We start from the raw sequence: 20,022 nt of genomic DNA on the forward strand, positions 1-20,022 counted from the left end.
AGTGAGGAGGTGGTGGGTAGGAGTTTGCTTCTTCCAGGAGCCGCTAACCCGCCTCTAACAGCCAGGCCCCAAACAGCTCCCCCTTCTCTCGCTATCTTCTCTGTCATCCACAGGTTTGTTTAAACACTCGCTCAGTGTTTTTCTTTCTATGTTGCCAGAGCCGCTCCCTGGGAGTCTCTGTTGCAATCCTTCTTCTTGTCCAGCTCCCCAGTCTAAGCATCTCTCTGCACATTCTCCTTCCAAGCTCCTCAAAGCAGGACGGTGCTCCTGACTGCTGACCAGGAGAGGGAGGCTGCACATGGGCTGCTCAAGAGCATGCGCCCTGCGGAGGCATCGGCCCCAGATGGGACATTGAATGGGGCGCCCCAAACTCAGTCGTCAAAATAAATGTTGCAGTGCAATATTTTTAAAAAGAAAAATCAATGCAGATAAATCCATGATGGACGAAATACCGACGTTTTAAATAAAGGCAGGATCCGACCCTGCGCTTGCAACCCCCTCCCTCACCCCCTCGCCCCCATCCTGGCCCTTTCTAGATTTGACTCTTCGCTCGCGTCTTATTAGCTGGAGCCCACTTTTCTTTTTTAAAAAGTTGATGTATAGTTGACATCCTGTACAATGAAAACCTAAATATCTCAAGAGTACACCTCGATAATGGCTTACATATGGGTACAGCTGCGTGAGCACTGCTCGATCAAGATATAGGACCTTTCCATCATTCCAGAAAGTTCCCTCTCAGGATGGCCTTTCTTGCTTAAAATCCTTCAATGGATTTCTGCTGCTGCCGGAAGAAAGATCAGACCTTGTCCTGCCTCCTTCAGGGACTGCTGGTGTGTGTCCTACGTTTCTATGAAAAGCCAGATACGGGGTGTTTGCTCGGAAACTCCGGTCTGTCCAGCACACCACGCTGCTGAGGCTCTCGAGGCCACTTGACCCTAAATTTAACAGCAACACTGCTCCCCAGCCCGACACTAACCCTTGCCCGAGGAGCATTTTAACGTGCCTTCAGAGGCCAGAGGACGTTTGAGGTATCGTTTTTTGCCCCCATTTTGAAATCCTCAGCTCTTTGGGCCCTTAGGGCATCTGAGCACATCTTAAGCCCAGCTCTGCCTAAGGCTGATGACTGGGGATCCTCAAGTTCCTTCAGGGGCAAGGGGAAGAGAATCGAAATCCACCTGCAGTCAAATAATTCACAGACCCTTAGAGCAAGAAGGACCTTTGGAAATCAACTGACACAGCCCTGGGTTTTCCAAGATGGGCAGTCTTAAAAGCACTGTGTCTTTCCTAAGGTCTCAGTCATAATTACAGTTTTTATCGAACAGCTACTACATGTCAGACATCAAAGTGCTTTACATTCATTATCTCATTTAATCTTCCTAGTCGACGAGATGGGCACTGTTAAGATTCTTGTTTTATGGATGAAAACACTGAGGCCCAGAAAGGGTAAGTGACTTGCTCAAGGTCACACAGCAACAAGTGGCGACGTAGTGTTTGAACCCAGAGTAATCAGACTCCAGCACGTCTACTCTAAAGCCTGCTTTGCCCAAGCCAGAGCCCTTTTTATGCCACCAAAGGCAGGGAACGAATAGTCTAGGAGGCGAAGAATTTGCTTTTGGCTCTCAGATGGACTTCCTACAAAAACAAGTCAGATAGTGAAGCGCCAGGATCCTGTCGGCCCTTCTGCTGGTTCACCAGGCGCCAGCGAGACGCTGCAGATCGGCAGATGGAGGCTGGCCCAGACAGATAAAGGTGTTACAGCAACTCTTGGACCGACGGCTCTGTTGCACAATGTGGGGGTGTTGGGGGGTGTGTGAGTGGGCGTGCCCCCAGATCACCAGGCCCATGCGGAGCCCTGGGTGTTCCAGCACCGCAGCTGGGATGTGATGGGAGGAGGGGTGACGGCCCTCCCAGGACACTGGAGGTGGCAGCTTGGTGTTAAGAAAGGAGACTTGAACTGGCAACGGGGACATGGGGTCCCGCTCCCAGGGGCAGCGTGCGGTGGCGGTTGGAGCACCTGCTCGGACCTTTGGGATCCCAGCCCTGACACTTTCCAGCTATGAGACCTGGGGCAGGTTACTTTTTCTTTCAGGGTCTCAGGGTCTCATCCATATGTGAGACTGTGTTTGTCAGGGCTCAGCATCTGGTAAGTCCTAAATCAAGGGGAAATAGCAGCATGTGACCTTGGGCAAGAGACTTTGCCCTTGGGGCCCTAGCTTTTTCCTCTGTGAACTATCGGGAACGGGCCAGATGAGCCCCAAGGTTCCTTCCTGCCCTGAGGGTTTATGACAGTGCGTCTGCAGCTCTGCGCTCCGGGGTTTGGGGCAGGAAGCTCTGCGCTGGGGCAGGAGCCCTCCAGGCCTTCAATGCTGTTTGGCAAACACCCTCCTGAACCTTCTCCTTCCTATTTTTTTCTCAACTTGGCTCAAGGGTTGATTATATTCCTGGTAGAGAAATAAACCAAAAAGCCGGGGCTGTCGCCGCTTCGCTGTGTTTTCCTAATCTCGTTTTCTATTTATGTAACGCGCACGGGGTTTGCAAGACCCAGGGGCTGCCGTGGATGTCTTTGGCACCACTTCCATTAGTTCACTGTGTAGTTGTGGATAAGAATCCAAAGCCCCTCATTTGGCCAGAACTCGACAGTTTAGACAGTGGTCAAGAGCGCTGGCTGTGAAGCCACAACCCTCGGCTTCTAGCCCAGCTCATCCACATAGCCGCGTACGACTTTAGGCAAATTACTTCTTCCAATCTGGGCCTCGGTTTCCTCATCTACCAAAGGGCAGAAATAACCGCGCTTTGCCCCCGAGGGCTGATGTGGGGATGGACTGATCTGACGTCATGTAAAGCCCTTAGTGGCAGGCCCATAAAAATAATTAAAGTATCGGCTACTAGTTTTATGAAGCACTGCATATTTATTTTCTGATTTGACATCCCTATCGGCTCCATCAAGATGGTATGATTTTATTAGCCCTATTTTTATCTGAGGACACAGGCTCAGAGGGGCCGGGCACATAGTTAGAAAGTGGGAGAGCCCCCGGTTTCTACCCCAGGGTCTCTGAAACAAGAGAGGCCATTTTCCACTGTCCTCCCAGGACCTGAATCTCTGTGGAGTGACGGGGCGGTCCTGGATCCAGTGCCCCCTAAAGGAAGGTTGGTCCCAAGTGCTGAGGCATCAAGACAAGATGGGGAATCCTGGTGGCCTGGGAAAGCCTTTGTGCTGCGGGTGGCACCCTGAGAACAGTGGGCTTGGACATCCTGGGGGAGGAGAGGAAAAGGCATGGCAGGAGGGAACTGCCGCTGGCAAAGGCCTGGCTTCAGGGATGAACTTAGCCTATGGACAGGACAGTCCAGGCACTGCCTCCTGGGGCAGAGGGTTCTTGGAGGCAAAGTGCAGATGATAAGAGTGGAAGCAACACTTACTAACATTTACTGAATGCTTATGAGGCGCTCTGCTGAGCACTCTATAGGCAGTAACATTAAATTCTCACAACCACCTTATCAAGTAGGACCAATATTATCCCTCTTTTACAAATAAGGAGACCAAGGCACAGAGAGGTTAAGTAACTTGCCCGAGGTCACAATGCTGATAAACAGCAGGGCCAGGATTCAAATCCAAGTGGCAGTCTAGCACCAGAATCTATGTTCTTAACCACTGTGCTGACCTGCCCGCCAGTAGGAGCATGATTATCCAAATTCATGATTCTCGGCATCTCCTGCTACGTGCTGTGGCACTGAGTGAAAATACTGGTTCCTGTGTGCACAGAGGCGACACAGACAGAGTACGTTATGGGACAGGGGGTTCAAGGCATCCTGAGAAGGACTTTAGGCTGAGATCGAAACTGCATATCTGACCACTTCACTCTTTTGTTAATTTCACTAGGTGGCCTCCAGCAACACAGGTGTTTGGGTTCCCTCTTCATCCCAAGGGGTTTCCCGGCTATCCTGGCTTTTGCTCCCCTGTTCTCCTTTTACTCTACTCACCACCTAACTAACCCCTACTCATCTTTCAGGACTGCCCCCAGGCATTGCCTCCTCCCCAGGGAGCCCTCCTTGGTTTCCCCAGGCTGGCTTCCACGGCCCGCTCTGTGCTGTCGTTGAAACCTCTGCCACGTCCACCTTACCACTGTGGGCGGAAACGATGTCTATCGGGAGCTCTCAGCTGTTGTTCTTAACTTTGTATTTCTTACTTATCTATAGTTCAATCAATCATCTATCAATCTATCTATCATCTCTCTCTCTCCCATCTTCTATCTTCTTTATTGTCATCTTCAGAATCTGGGACTGTATTTGGTCTATACTCGGGGACTAGTAGATGTTGGTTGAAATAAGTGGATCCGGATTCCCAGGGACTGTGATAGAGGGAGACATTTATTCATAGCTGATGCTGCGTCAACCCACCGACTTCATTTTCTCCACCCAAATCGGGGCATATCTGTAAACAACAGGGCCAAATATTTGAAATCAGGACATCCAGGGAAATCAGAGCAAATATTTGACAGAAGCTTTCAAGGTCCCCGGTATAGTTCTGGGCTCCAGCTGATGGTGAAGTTCCTGGCATCTGGCTCAGGGCAGTGCCGGATGGAGGAACAGATCACCTGATGCAGAAAACCCACAGCTGGAGGGTTTCCTCCAGGAGGCTGCCTTCTAAACCAGACGGAGGCGATGGGCTTACTCAGACTCCAGGATAAGCCCGGCAAATTTCCTGCATCTCCCCATCTGAACCCCAAGCTTACGTTTGTTTTAACTGAATTCATGCTTTTCTTTTAAAAAAATTTAAGAAAGAATGAAAATAGAGAAAGAAAGACCCCTGCTGACCGCTTCCTTGTTTCCGATCATGGGGCAACCTCCCACGGCCTCCAGCAATACAAGGGTTTTTGAGCTTGGAACTCAACTTACATATTTTTTTCCCCTCAAATTATTGATAGAGAAGGACTCTGGAATTTCTGAATATCTTCCCAACTGAAATGAACCATTTTCCATTCTGAGGAAGCCCGCTGAGAACCCTGAGGAGGACCGTTAGAAAGGCAAAATTATTTTGCTGGAACTGGTATTACAACCTTCCCCCAGCTGCTGGGGAGGAGAGAAGATGCAACTGAGAAGTGGCCGCCCATGTGACAGGCCATTGCTAAATGGGCTTGACACTCTGACCTCCCTTCATCTGCACTGGGGTTGGGTGATGCTGAACTCCGTCTTGGGGAGAACCGTGGCTGAACATTCAATACAGTTGGAACTGAACAGAAAAGTTGGCTTGGGGTCTTTGTTTTGTTTCATTTTTCTTTTCCTTGGATATCTCGAAACCCTAGAAAGAGAAATGGGCTCTTTCAATGGGTGTCAGGAAATCTGGACCCTGGGCTCAATTCTGCCACTGACTTGCTGTGTGACCCTGGACTAGCTGCTCAACCTTTCTGGCCTCAACTTCTTTATCTGTAAAATGAGGTGGTTGGATCAGACATGTGGTTTTCCTTTTTTTTTTTTTTTTAAAGCAATGGATCTCTTTTTGAAGAATTCAAATTGTACTCAGTGTCCTAGTATGTAAAACAGATAAAAGTGGACCTGTTCCTCCCTGTCCAGCCCCCACCACGAGCCCGAGTCACCCTGAAGAGATTGAAGTGCACAGTCTGAGAACACTGAACCAGAAACAACAACAGTTGTTAACAACAGTTAACATTTACTGGACACCGTTCCATTCTGCACGGGGTGTTTGGGGGGTTCTGAGGTTCTAAATCATACCAGTGTGAACTGTTGGTAACCCACCTTTAACCAAACACAACCTCTCAAACCAGACTGCTCGGTTTATGTCCTGACATTCCTGCTTGCTTGCTGTGTGACCTGGCGCAAGTTGTCTAACCTCTCTGTGCCTCAGGTTCCTCATCTGCAAGATGAGGATGATGATGGTCCCACCTTCGTAGGGAGGCTGTGAGGATGTGACAACGTCTTACACACATGTGTTTACAGCTGGGTACACAGTCTACACTGTGGACATGTCGGGTATTACCGCTAATCTCCACCTTGTCCCTGGGATTTCTTAGGCTGCTTTAATGTCCAGGGATCAAGTTCTTTCTCTTGGGTGAGAGCTGTTGTCAGAACCTGTTAGCTCTGTACTGGACGCTGCTTTGCGTGGCTCTCCGGAGGGAGGGAGAAGGTCCCATTCGCTTCCCTTCCGTTGATCCGCCTCTTCAGTCTCATGTCTTTCTGCCTCTCCCCTCTCCAGACTGTGAGTTCTAGAACCACAAAACAGCTTGCTCTCCGCAGGCACGCAGGCCTCCTCTTGCCTCTTTACCTTTGCACCTGCTGACTCTGTGCCGGAAACGCCCTCTTCCGCCTCCCTCTGCCTGGGGAAGGACCGTTCTGTCTTCAACTTTCAGTTCAGGCCTCACCTCCTCCAGGAAGCCTTCCCTCTCACCCCCAGGCCACATTAGCTGCCTCCTCTGCCCACACTCCCAGGATGAACCTCTGGCATCTCCCATTTATCACGTATATTGTTACCTGCCTCCACACTAGACTATGAGCCCCTTGGGGACAGGGGCTGTGTTTTTTTATTGTGTGCCCAGAATTGCCCCAGTGCCTGGCACCAGGCAGCTGTTTAGAAATGTTTGATGAAATGGTATTAATCTCACTTGGAGGAAAACCTCCTTGAGGGATGACTTAGAGTTTCTAGACCAGTGGTTTTCGAACTGTGTTCCTCAGCGCACCAGGGGTTCCATTAAGTGGGTAGGGAGGGGCTGAGCGGGTAGGACGCCAGCCCCCAGCCCCTCACCATCTCCGTAAATACACTCGTCCTTGTCAGAGCACAAGGATTCATCTCTGATTTAGATGACAGAGTCAGAAGAGGTACTGTGGATAAGCACTGGGCTACAAGTCAGGAGGCTCTGTTTGCCATATAAGCTGTAAGCTGGGTGCACCTGCGGTTTGGCTCACCTCTCTGTCTCTTTGTAGCAATATGGGGGCAATCGCACCCATCTCTCAGACTGGCCGCGAGGGTTAAATGTGGTTCTATGCCCTCATCATCTGTGAGAAAAGCCTAAATCAATTGTGCACAAGTGTCGACAAATGGCAATTGAATCTCAGGCAGTCGGCAGGGCTGGCCTCCATCTGACTTGCCATTTGAAAGTGGAACTCCCCTGTTTAGGACAAGCATTAGCTCATTTGAGTCCAGCACTTCAAAGTTCCTGGGGAGTGTCTTAAAATGAGTATTCCAGGCCTCTTCCCAAAGCGTCTGATTTAGAGGGTCTGGAGGTCCAGCAACCTGCATTTTAAACAAGCACCCTTAACCCAGCAGGTCCACACTCAGTGTCTACCCAAGAGAAATGAAAACACATGTCCACACAAAAAGCCACACACAAGTGTTTATAGCAGCACTATTCATCTTAGCCAAAAGGTGGAAACAGCCTAAATGTCCATTAACTGACAGATAAACAAAATGTGGTATATCCACACAAAGGAATGTTATTCAACCCTGAAAAGGAATAAAGTACCCACACGTGCTACAACATGGATGAACCTTGAAAAGATTATGCTATGTGAAAAAAAGCCAGACACAAAAGGCCACAAGTTGTATGATTCCATTTATATGAACTGTCCAGAAGAGGCAAATCCATAGAGACAGAAAGCACATTAGTGGTTGCTTAGGGCTGGGGGTGGAGGGGAGGAGTGCATGGAGTGACTGCTTCATGGGCATGACGGTTCTTTGCAGGATGAGGAAGATGTTCTGAAGTTGAAGGCGGTGATGGTGGCACCGATCTGTGAACATACTAAAAGCCATCGAATTGCACACTTTAAGTGGGTAAATTGTCCAGGATGTGAATTATTCTCAGAAAAGCCAAACAACTGCCCTCTGAGGGAGGCGGGGAGACCCCACTGTTTGAGAAACCCTTTTTTGGTTTCCCAAGTTAAGCAGCGCTGGATTCACGGGGGTGCAGATGGCCTCTCCTTGGCCCCCAAAGATGGGAACCCCCAATTCCAGCGCATTTCCTCTGGAAAGCCTCCCACGGTCCTTCTGGTTAAGGATTCCCTCCATTTTCCAGAAGGGTGATCACAGGCACAAAGCTGTGAACCATGGTCAGTGTCTCATCCCAAGCTTTTTTGATCAGATAGTCTTTCAAAACAATTTGAGGGTGCATCTCAATATATGACGTTATTTGTGGGTTTTACCTACTTAAAAATTATTATACACGTATCACTACGTGGATCCATTATGAATGTGGTAAAGTATGCACGCAGTTTACATTTTTAAAGGTGAGCTTAAAAAATGGAACAGGGAGGGGCTGGCCTGGTGGCACAGCAGTTAAATTCTCATATTCTGCTTCGGCCGCCCCGGGTTCACCAGTTCAGATCCTGGGTGAGGACCTACATGCTGCTTGTCAAGCCATGCTGTGGCAAGAGTCCCACATATAAAGTAGAGGAAGATGGGCACAGATGTTAGCTCAGGGCCAGTCTTCCTCAGCAAAAAGAGGAGGATTTGCAGCAGTTAGCTCAGGGCTAATCTTCCTCAAAAAAAAAGGAAGGGAACAGGGAAACCTTCTTTGAGGGGGTGGGATTTGAGCAGAGATCTGCATGAAGCTTATTCTCACACTTTCTTCCTGCCACCTAACCTCCTCCCACAGGGGTCTACTGACATCCTCCGTTGGAGGCCCAGGGAGTCCTTGAAATCCTTGAGTGAGGTCTCTAAGAATTTCTAGGAGGGGAATTAGAAATGTGCTTGTAGGGAGGCAGAGCAGACTCAGAAAGGGAGGACAATAAAGGACAGAGAAGGGACTGCGGGGAGAGAGCTGTAGGGGAAAGGAGTCAGAAGGACCCATGTTGAAATCCCAATTTTTCAAAGCTCTGATATATATATAGAGAGAGAGAGAGAGAGAGAGGAAGATTAGCCCTGAGCTAACATCTGCTGCCAATCCTCCTCTTTTTGCTGAGGAAGACTGGCCCTGAGCTAACATCCGTGCCCATCTTCCTCTACTTTATATGGGGGACGCCTACCACAGCATGGCTTGCCAAGCAGTGCCATGTCCGCACCAGGGATCCGAACCAGCGAACCCCAGGCCAGTGAAGCAGAACGTGTGAACTTAACCACTGAACCACTGGGCCGGCCCCAAAGCTCTGATATTTTACTAGCTGGGTGTACTTGACCTTGAGCTTAGCCTCCTCCTTTGTAAAATGAGGATAACAATCCTTACCTTATAGGATTGTTCAGAGCGTTAACTGAGAGGCTGAGCTTAAAGAAAGAGATAAGACAGATGTTGGGAGGAAAGAAATATGAGAGGAGGGAGATGGGAGACAGAGCTGAGTTCCATGAACATATACTGAGTGCCTCCTGTGTGCCAAACTGTGCTAGGCAGGGGGTACGAAGATCGGATGGAGTCACTACCTTCAGGGAGCCCGCAGTTTATTAGGGGACAGGAGACAGAAAGACCACACATCCTGACGGTGGGGGGGAGGAGGCGGAGGGGAGGGAGGAGGTGGAGAGGCAGGGAGATGCCCTCTACCATCCAGGAAGCCATAATTGAGAATAAAGGGCCTTCTTCTGGGTGCCAGGTGGCGGCTGTCCCGCCAGGTGAGAGTCAGGGGCCCTGGGGGTGCCTTTTCAGCAGGCCCTGGCTCCACGCAAGGCTCCCAAATGAATCCCTTCCAGCCCCAACATGGAGGGAGCCCGGCAGCCGTGCAGAGAGACAGACACACACGGATACATGCACAGGAAACAGAGGGAACCGCTGGGCAGATTATTTTTGTTTTCTCCTCACCACCACCAGAGCAATCCGTGACATTCCTTCCCCTCCTAAACAAACACGTTTGTGTCCTGGAGCCTGCCAGGAAGTGAAGAAATTCCCTCTGGAATAGCACAGGCGGCCTCTCTCCACCGCGGCCTCCTCCCTCTTGCCATTCCTGGGGAGGCTGCGTGGGGGCCTCCCGGGGTGATGCCTTCTCCACTTTCTCCTCTTTTTCTGGCTGTTCCCGGAAAGTGGAGGGAGTTGGGGAGAAACTGGGTCCAGGTCTCTGTTTGTAGTCTCTGTTCCTCTGTACCTCGAGAGTTTCACTCACCCCAACCCCAGCCCAATTCTGGAGAATGATTTCAAACATTGTGGTGTAAAGCCATTAGTGGGTAGGATGATGGTGAGAGGTGACAATGTTGGGAGAGGAGGTGTCCCGGTCCTGAGAGAAATGAGAGAAGGTGCCGACTCGGGAGAGGCTCAGAGCTAAAGACGAGTGTTTTGGGGGTGACGTTCCTTCCTTCAGAACATTTTTCTCACGAAATTAAGAAAAAAGAACAGGAGATCCAGAATCCTTGCTGAAGCCAAAGACTAGTCAAGAGAGCGCCAGGGGGCGAGGAACGGAACGGCAGAAAAACGCCTCCTTGTATCTTACATTTGGCTGCTTCAACTATTTGCCCTGAAAGTAGCATGGCCTTTCACGTTTGTTCGATGTTTGTGAGGCTGGATAATATTTCTGAAAAATTAACTGGCAATTTCTTTTCACTCCGGTTTGTCCTCTCTCTCTTGAGACCCTCCCCCATTTGAGCCACTTGGCTGTTCTGTGGTCACTGCTGTGGGAAAGGGAAGCGACAGTAGGAAGTAGAGAGAAAAGGAAGCACCTTCTGGTTTTTGAGTTGCAAAAGTCTAAGTCCTTAGGAAAACCAAAATGACTTTTGGCATAGTAGGCCATTGATTTGGGAGGAATATCTCTCATTGAGTGGGAGTAAGGCTTCTCGCCTCTGAGAAGAGGAAAAGAATTTCCTTGTCTGGGGAGAAAGGGGAGATGTGGAGATAAAACTGTATCAGTGGATATTTGGGGCAGGAGGAGGCGACGGGGAGGTGTATCCTGCTTCTGGAGCATGAGTCCTGGGGTGGGCGGCAAATCCCAAGGAGGTTTTGTGGGATGCAGGTGCAGAGGAGACCTGTGCACTATTTTCTGGTAGAACTGTGTCACTGGGGAGGCAGCAAGATGCTAGAGAAGAAGTGGCGACATGGAAACGTCTTGGTGGATGGAGCCTCTCACAGAATTCCCTGTGCCTGATGAGGTCTGAGAATGGCAGAAAGAGTCCTGTGCATCCAGGAGGGGCACAGGAGCAGCAGAGAGACCTGAAAGGGACTACAGGGATGGAATTGACTGGATTCAACCTGTGTGGACTGTCAACCGAGGACTACAGAGCGATGGACATCTCCGTGGATGCCAGTTGGACCAATGACATTGATATTGACCGTTCCCTCTCAATACCTTGGGACTAACTTAAGCTCTAAAACTTTGGCATAACTCTAGGAGAAGGTGAGAGAACCCCAGATTGACTAGGTTTTGTCCATGCCGGTGCTTGAAATAGAAAATAAGCTGCACCCTAGAAAAATCCAGTTCCATTTCTTGAAGAGTTTTCCTGGGATGATGGTGAACTGAGATTCTTACCCACATGCTTGCTTAGTGTTGGCAGTTTTAATAAAGACTTACATCTGAGTTTTCAACATTTCTCGAGCACGTCTCTGAAATTTTGGGAATAATAGATCAGTAAAGACAGAGCAGAATGTATTACAAGAGGTGCTCCAAGAGGGTTGCAAATGCAAATTGCAGAAGCAGGAGGACCTTGAGAAGGACGCCCCAGGCCCTGCAAACTCTGAGTGAGGGTTTTCTCAGGTTTCAGTGAAAGACTGAAGCACTCCTGCTGGGACCGCCTTTGTGAGCAGAGTCTGAGAAGCAAAGAAACAGTGGGAAGGATGGAGGTGGATGCCGCAGGGACACAGAGACGCATCACAGTGTCCTCACTCTCCTTCGAGTTCTCTTTCAGAGGAGACGGCTAATGGTGGATGTTTCAAGCAGAGCAGTTGGTGTGAGTGGAGACCTTGGGTCGTGGGAGGGATTTTTGGTGAGCAGGTCTGCCCAGACAGTAAGAAGCCATCGGGATGAAAGACAAGGGCTGACTCTCCTCAAGTCCCCTGTCCTGCGTGGCTGGGGAACCATGTGAACCTTACCTGGGGCTGAGTCAGCCTGGGTCTGCATAACCCTGCAAGTGCCCAAGACTTGGAGCTGGTCTGGTCACCTGTTTTGTGTGCTTGGGTTTTCTCTCTTCCACTTATTCTCTATGTCATAAGAAAACTGGCCTTTGCCCTTGGAAGACGCCATCCAGAATGCCCCTCCTTAGGTCTATGCAGACTAGATCCAAGGGGAAGCAGAGAAGGATTGAAGGACCTCTAGGAAGGCCCCTTGGTGGACTTTTCTCAGAACCCACTGAGGGCTCTTCCTGTAAGGCTGCAGGCATACAGGGCTGGGCTGGGGCTCCTGGCGGCCCCTGCAGTGGTTTTTGGTGACATCTAGCTATAGCGTCAAATAGACGGAAGGACATGGTGAGAAGGTTATTGCCTTTTCAAGTAATGGCGGAGCCTTCAGCCGCCTTCAAGGGGAGTCTCGGCTTGGAGCTCTTTAACACCTTCGACCCCTGCAAGCTTCTGACTTTCTCTCGGAGCTCCCGGAAGACAATAGCATCTAGCATGAATTTCATAATGTTGCTTTGTTTTTGTAAACCTCGGGTGACCTTCTTTTGTTTATGTCAGGAGATACTGGTTTTCCCTTTAGGGTAGTCATATAGAGCTTCTTTTATAATACACTTATTTAAGTTAAAATGGATCAAATGGAAGCAATAATCAATAATTATGAATTATAGTTATAGACAATACATAAATATGGTAAAAATTTTAGAGGTTGTGACTGATGATTGAAGTTTGAGGAAACTTGGACTTAAACTTTTGGTCCCAGTGAGAGCCTTGTCCTCAGAGGATTAATGGAAAGAACGTAGAATTGGTGCAATATACTTTATTTTGCAAAACCGTCTTGGGGACACAGTGGCGCGATGACCTGGGGCAGGTTGATTAACTTCTCAAAGCTTTGGTTCCCTGAGCCTTAAAATGAGAAGGTACTACCACCCACCTCACGGGGTGGCTGCAAGGATCAAATGACAGACGAACACAGGGTACAGGCTGAATAGCCAGCCCTGGTAGTCTAGTGCTTAAGATTCAGTGCTCTCACTGTCGTGACCTGGGTTCGTTTCCCGGTCAGGGAACCACACCATCCGTCTGTCGGTTGTCATACTGTCGCAGCTATGTGTTGCTGTGATGCTGAAAGCTATGCCACTGGTTTTTCAAATACCAGCAGGGTCACCCATAGTGGACGAGTTTCAGCAGAGCTTCCAGACTAAGACAGACTGGGAAGAAGGACCTGGCCACCCACTTCCAAAAAAATTGGCCGTGAAAACTCTGTGAACGGCGGCGGAGCACTGTCTGATGCAGCGGCGGAAGGTGAGAGGATGGCGCAAAACGACCGGGTAGGGTTCCACTCTGCTGTCCACAGGGGCCCTGGGACTCGACAGCACTAACAACAAATAGGCTGAACACAGAGCCTGCTGCACAGCAAACACTCAAGGGAACAGTTATGATTTTTGCTGTTGTTAGAAAAGCACCCTTAAACAGGGAGGCGCTATCCCGCAGTCATTAGTCGCTTATACGATGAGTGTGAATTTACACTCTTTCTTCACAGCGAGTTTTCATGAGCCTGCAGTGAAACCAAGAGGCCCCTGGGTGTGGAAGAGAGTTAGGAATAAGGAAACAAATATTTCTTCCCCATCTATTGTAGTAGATCGCATCATTCTTCCTAACTCTTCACCCCTCTCTCTATTGATACCTTCTGCCTGGTGATTTTGTAGTTTCTTCCACTAGAGAAGTATACTTCCCCTGTCCTTAATTTTGGGCTTGGCCCCGTGACTTGCTTTGGCCAACAGGAAACTAGGAGCTGTGATGCAAACGGTGGTTTAAAATGTGCTTGTGCTCTTGGGCGTGGCCCTCTTGTCCTCCTGCACTCGCCACGCTGAGACCATGCCCCCGCTGGCTTGCTGGTCCACTAGGAGCCATGCCCAGTGAGGCTCCATCTAGATCAGCTAATTCCCACCCAACCAGCGAGAACAAGATTAATGGTTATTTTTTAAGCCACTGAGTTTTGGAGTGGTTTGTTACCCATTATAATTGTGGCAATAGATGTTGGTGGCCCTACTACGTACCGGCACAGGCGTTGTCATTTAGGCCTCCATTCACCAGTGAAGAAACTGAGAGTTAGAGAAGCCCTCCTGGTCCAAAATCACCCAGAAAGGAAAGAGTAGAGCGTGGCGGCAACCCCCTTCTGTCTGACGCCCGGAACATGCTCTTTCCACTACATCATGGAAGAATGGGGTGGTGGGAGGTGGAACACAATGTGACTGGTTTCACAGCTGGGCTTGAGGCCGGTCCCGTCTATAGTCATCCCTGAGACCACACTGGCCAACATCATAAATCTGGGATTGTGACATCACGGGATGACTCAGGCAGGAGGTGGCAAGTCAGGGAAGCCCTGGTGAAGGGCTGGTCAGTTATAAAACCTCAGTCTAAATAGGGATAGGGCGGTAACATTAGTAGACAGGGCTGGGCCACAGAAATGGGTGGTTTGGGTCAAATAATGACTTGAAATTTATTTTGGAAAATATTTTCCCAAGTGTCTCACTGAGCCTTGTGGGAAGGAGAAATGGATGAGGAAAGCCACGAGGGAAAGCTGACAAGGTTGAGAAGGCATGATCAGAAGGGCTTGATTTCATAAAATTCAGAGCGTCCGATGTTCCTGGGGGCAAACTCCTACGCATCATTTAGAACTCTTCCCCTAAATCTCCTGCCCTATGATCTGTCCCTATCGTAAGACAACCTCAGTCTCAAACCCCTCTGTTAATTCTTCAGTGATCACAATAACAGCCAACATTTACTGAATGTGTACTAAGCGCCAGACACTGTTCTAAGCACTTTACACCTTTATTTACTTTCTCAATCCTTACAACAACCCTAAGTGGAAGATAGTCCTACTAACCGATTTTACAAATGGAGAAAATGGAGGCACAGAGCAGTGAAGCGAGAAGCCCAAGCTCACACAGCTATTAAGAGACAGAGCTGAGATTTGAACTCTGAAGAGTATGGTCTGAATTGCTATGCTGGGTGTTTATCGCACAGTACCGTAATGATCTGATTCTATTATTAAAATGAGATAATGGACATCAAGCCCTTGGCTCATTGCCTAACATTAGAGAGAGGACAAAAATATTATTATAACACCAAGTGTTACTACACTGCTACGGACTGATTTTATCACCTTATAAAAGCTGCCTCCATAGGTCTCCTTAGGGAGGGAAGTCTTTGCGGGGGAAAGAACTTTGGTAGGTGGTTGAGATAGAAGGAGAACCTCCTAACGGCCTGGGGTCAGCTGGTGCCAAGGCCTCAGGGTGGCAGGGAACCTCTGCATAAGAAGATGAGGTGAAATTGGAGATTTTGGCGAACTGGGAGGGGGATGGGAGAGTAGGGAAGGCCAACAAGATGGAGGAAGACGGCGTCAGGAGACGAGAGCCCTTACCTGGGACCTGGCTGGGAGGTCGGTGAGTGTACAAAACACACCAGCCTTGGTGGGAGAGATTGTTGATTGCGGTGGCAGCAGGAGAAAAGGCTGAACCTGGTGCTGGGGTTCATGTGTTGTGGGATGATGGCCACGGGGTAGCCAGTGCCCCAAACAAAGACGGTGGGTACCGGAGAAGATGAGCCTACCAGGCATCAGCAAAAATCTGACAGGGCCGAGGAATTTTCTTCAGATCCTAAAGGGTCAGGAGGTCTCCAGCTGACATCTGGGTAAGGTTGTCACGACCAAGGCCGTTATTAGCATTCGTGTCTCTCTTGATAGAATGCACGCTCTGACAGGCATGGCTGCGCTGCTCATCCATCTTGGCTTCCCAGGGCCAGCTCAGTGCTTGGAAGTCAGCAGGGCTTTGACACACGGTTCTTGAGTTAATGAAAAGAAAGGATCTGAGCTAAGGATCACCGGTGCCTGCTCAGATGTATGCCAACCCAGCCATTCTTGATAGCTCGCCGCAAGGAGGTACTTTGGACATCTCAGTTTGTTAATGTCTTGAGTTCATGGATCTGCTTGCCAGGTTCCTGGCTCGGTCCATGCTTCCCTACTGATGCCACACCCAACTCCATCTCTGGGCTCACTCCTTAGACTTGAATTTAAGTGAGGTGTTATTTGGGCCTTGTGGCTGCCATTTTCTCCTCCCACCTTGGGCTATTAGAACAGTGATTCTCACCTGGGGACAACTTTCCCCTTCAGTGGATATTTGCCAATACCCAGATATATTTTAGGTTGTCACAACTAGGCAGATTACTACTGGCGTCTAGTGGCAGGGAGCCAGGGACGCTTCTAAACATGCTATAGAGCATGGGACAGTCCTCCATCTTGGCCAGCTTGGGCTGCTGTAACCAAATGCCATAGACCTGGTGGCTTAAGCAACAGACATTTGTTTCTTGCAGTTGTGGAGTCTGGGAAGTCCAAGATAAGGTGCTGGCGGATCCGATTCCTCGGGAGTGCCTTCTTCTTAGTTTGTAGACAGCTACCTTCTTGCTGTGTGCGCACGCGGCCTTTCCTAGGGGTGTGAGTGTGGAGATGGAGAGAAATCTCTCTCTCTTCCTTTTCTTCTAAGGGCACTAATCCCATCACGGGGGTCCTAGCCCCTTGTCCTCATCTAAACCTGATTATTTCACAAAGTCCCCACTTTCAAATACCAACACATTGGAGGTTGGGGCTTCAATGGGAATTTTGGGGAGACACAGACATTCAGCCATCACACCCCTACAACAAAGTTACCCAGTCTAAAATATCAATAGTGCCGAGGTGGGGAGACCCTACATCAGCATGTTGTGGCTAAGAACAGACTTACTGGAAGGTAAGAGAACTAGTTTGGGTCCAGATTCTGCCACTTCCTTTAAGACAGAGATGAAAATTGTACCTACCTTTTGGGTCATCGAGAGGATCAAATTGGGTCTGACCAACAACTGGCTCCTGCCCTCTCCTCCCTGAGTCCCTACCCCAACACACACAATGTATGACTGACAGCCACATTTCTCCATGGTCCAGGGACAACAGACCTCATATGGGTTCATGTGCCTCCAGGTCCGTGTGTTACTGGTTCAGAGGCCAAGCCTGGAGAAGCTAGTTCTTTGCCCCATGAGCCATGACGTGCTTCAGCCCTTCCATGCACCCAAGCCTGGGATGTGGGCACCTTTGCTGGAAGTGACTAATTATCTTGCTTTAATTGTCTTACATCCTGGGGCATAACTAATTGTGAATGCTAATAGTTATATGAGGCTAAGCAAATGAGATTTATATAAAAATCTAGTTTTACTAGAGCAAACATTTTTTGGGTGGGGGTGGGGGAACAGGTAGCTCTATTCTAAGAAATAGAAGCTCAGTCTCACAGAATTTATGCTATAAAAATGTATTGCACGTTGACAGCATGTGAGAACAGGAAGTGACGTCAGAGACCATCTTGTCAAACCCCCTCATTTTATGTTTGAGAAACTGAAGCCCAAAAGGGAGAAGAAACTTTCTCAGGGTCACACCCTAGTTAGTGACGGAGAGAAATGGGAACCGAGGACTCCTGACACCCTGTCCAGCCTGTGTCCACCCCACCATGCTGGATCTTGCTAAAGGGCGTCCCTATCATGTTAGATGACAAAGAAGGGATGATTTCTCCCTAAATTTAAGTTCAAACTTTACCCTAAACAAGAATTTGATTTCCAGAATCATCGCCTGCATTGGGGCTTTAATTGCAGGTCTTTTTCCGTCCCGTGGCCCGGAGGCAAGACTGAGGCAGGCCCCTCTGTGGGTGCCCCGCTCCATACATAAACACATGTCTGCCATATATACACAGGCTCACACATTTGTCATTCCTTCCCAGAATGACTTAATGATTTCCATGTAACCAATATGTTGCAGCTGTTGGCTTCCTTCAGGCTGAAGCACTCAGAAAATCATCAGTTATCAAGTTGCATTCCCGCCACTGCTTTTTCCCAGCCCCGATACATTTTCTCCCTCTTTCCTTTAAAAAAACAAGGTAAGGAGAAAGCAAGAAAAAGGTAAGAAAACAAGTTAAGAAAAAAATATTAGGACCCTACTTCCAACCAAATTCAGAGTTAGCGTTCCTGGGGAGGGTCTGCAGGACCAGGCTGATGTATTTTTGTGGGAAGCTTCTAGTAGGAGACAATTTTAGGTTGCTCGTACATGGCAGACAGCTTCCGATCAGGAGACGCAGGAGGTGAAAGGTTGGGGGTCGGGAGGTGGGAAGTGCGCTTTGGAGAGGAAAGTGTACAGAGCGCACATGATCAGAAAGACTTGAGTGCAAATTCTGACTCTGCCCCTTGCTAGCTTTGTGACCTTGAGAAAATTGCTCAACATCTCTGAGCCTCAAATTTTTAATCTGCAAATAGCACCTGTGCTTATTGGGTTATCGAGGATCAGAGTGAGTGCTCGACAAAGGTATCTGTCTCTCCCTCCCTGTGTCCTTCCTCATCCCTTGATCTCTGGCTCATGGAATGGAAGAGGTAGGTATGTTCTGTGAATAAGTGACACAGCCTGGCCTTGCCCACCACTTCCAGAAACTGCTTACCTGGACCAGGTGCAGAAGACCATCCTGTCCTGGCCTTAAGGCCAGCTCCTGGGACACACACTGGGGGCTGTAGTGCTCAGGGTGTTTCCTCCTGGGCCCGAGAGATAACACTGGTCACAGCAACAGGTAAGCCAGCCAGGAGCAGCCTGGACCCACCAGGTTGCCTAAAGCGCCTATTGTCTGTTTCATATTTTCCAGTTGCCTTACCACCACTCCCCTCCATCCTCACTATTTTTCTCGGCTGTGCTATTAGTCTCAACTTCATCCTGCTCACTCTGCCGCATTCATCTTCTCAAAGCCTGGCTCCAGTCTTACCCAATTAAAAAAAAAAAAATCTGCCAATGGCGGCCTCCTCAAGTGACCCCCAAATCAAGTTCCTTGGCTCTGCACTGAAAGCCTTTGCAATCTGGCCCCAGCCTAATCTTCCCCTGGCCTCTTCATGTCCCCAAACTCCATCCACACAGGACGACTTGCCCCATGCTTTCGTGCGTCTGAGCCTTCGCCCCCCTGTGTCACTCCCAGACGGGCCTCTCTATCGAGCCTTTGAAATGCTGGTCATCGGTCAATATCCAGCTCAAAGTATGCTCCCTGGGATGCTGTGCCTGGCCCCCGCCCTCTTGTTCAACAGCCATTTGCAGCTCGCTGCTCTGTGCGGGGGGCTGGGGTCCACCCCTTGGACCATCCCACTGCCTGTCCCTTACTCCCTCCTGACATTTACCACTTTCCACCTCACGTTGTAGTTACCTGTGCGTAAGCTGCATTTCTCTGACTACATTGTTAGCTCTTCTAGGCCAGGAAAGTAAGCCTGGTCCCTCTCCCCCTAACCAACAGGTCAAGCATAGAATAGTGGAAGACGCTAGGCCTTGAAATCATATGGAACTGAGTGCAAACCCCAGTTCTGCCACTTCATGACCGTTTGGGTAGCATCCTTGAGTCCAGCTGCCTGCCCATCTTTAAACACGGAGCCAGGACTTTTGAGAAGATGAGAGGACAGGGTATCTGGAAGTCCCCAGCAGGGGGCAGACCTACAAGGAGCATTAAGTTTCTTTCCTTCATACATGGTTTGGAATGGCTCATACACTGCCTTGCATGGTTTCGTGAGTGTCTCTTGTCCTGCAAATTTCTGGCAAGTAGGTCTTACACTCCCCTTCAGGACAGGGGTTATGAGTCAGACAAGCCTGTGCTCTGTTTTGGGCTATCTCATGCTCGTGCTGTTTGACTCTGGGCTAAGGACTTCTCAGTTTGCTCATCTGTAAAATGGGGAAATGATACACCCCCCTCACAGACTGTTAAGAGGATTAAATGAGATGACATAGACCCAATGCTCGGCCCATGGTAAGTGCTCGGTAAACACTGGCTGCTCAAACCAGGATCACAGTTTTGGAGACATAGTAACGCGGAACGTCCTCTCCTTTGCGTCCCTGTGCCTTGCCCAGCATGTGCTTGTCCTGGGGAGGAGGAAGACTTCCCCAGTCCAGAGTCGAAAAGCAAGAACAGGAGAGCGACAGGGGACCGATATCCAACTTTTAATATTCAGAGCAGGAGTTTCTGAGTCT

General features: G+C 49.3%; 1 protein-coding gene and 2 long non-coding RNA genes across 4 annotated transcripts in view; 1 reads left to right on the plus strand and 2 right to left on the minus strand.

The window, feature by feature from the left end:
• SYN3 (synapsin III) overlaps positions 1-20,022 on the minus strand; it is a 460,560-nt gene that overhangs the window by 101,981 nt on the left and 338,557 nt on the right. The window lies entirely within an intron of this gene.
• LOC139080266 (uncharacterized) lies at positions 1,911-5,239 on the plus strand. Its single transcript, XR_011534613.1, has 2 exons — positions 1,911-2,143; positions 4,923-5,239. It is a non-coding gene; the product is annotated as an uncharacterized lncRNA (long non-coding RNA).
• On the minus strand, positions 4,345-14,271 carry LOC139080263 (uncharacterized). Its single transcript, XR_011534610.1, has 3 exons — positions 14,018-14,271; positions 4,894-5,296; positions 4,345-4,429 (listed from the first exon to the last, which is right to left on the minus strand). It is a non-coding gene; the product is annotated as an uncharacterized lncRNA (long non-coding RNA).

This window comes from Equus przewalskii, chromosome 29 (genome assembly GCF_037783145.1).
Source record: "Equus przewalskii isolate Varuska chromosome 29, EquPr2, whole genome shotgun sequence".
Lineage (NCBI taxonomy): Eukaryota > Metazoa > Chordata > Mammalia > Perissodactyla > Equidae > Equus > Equus przewalskii.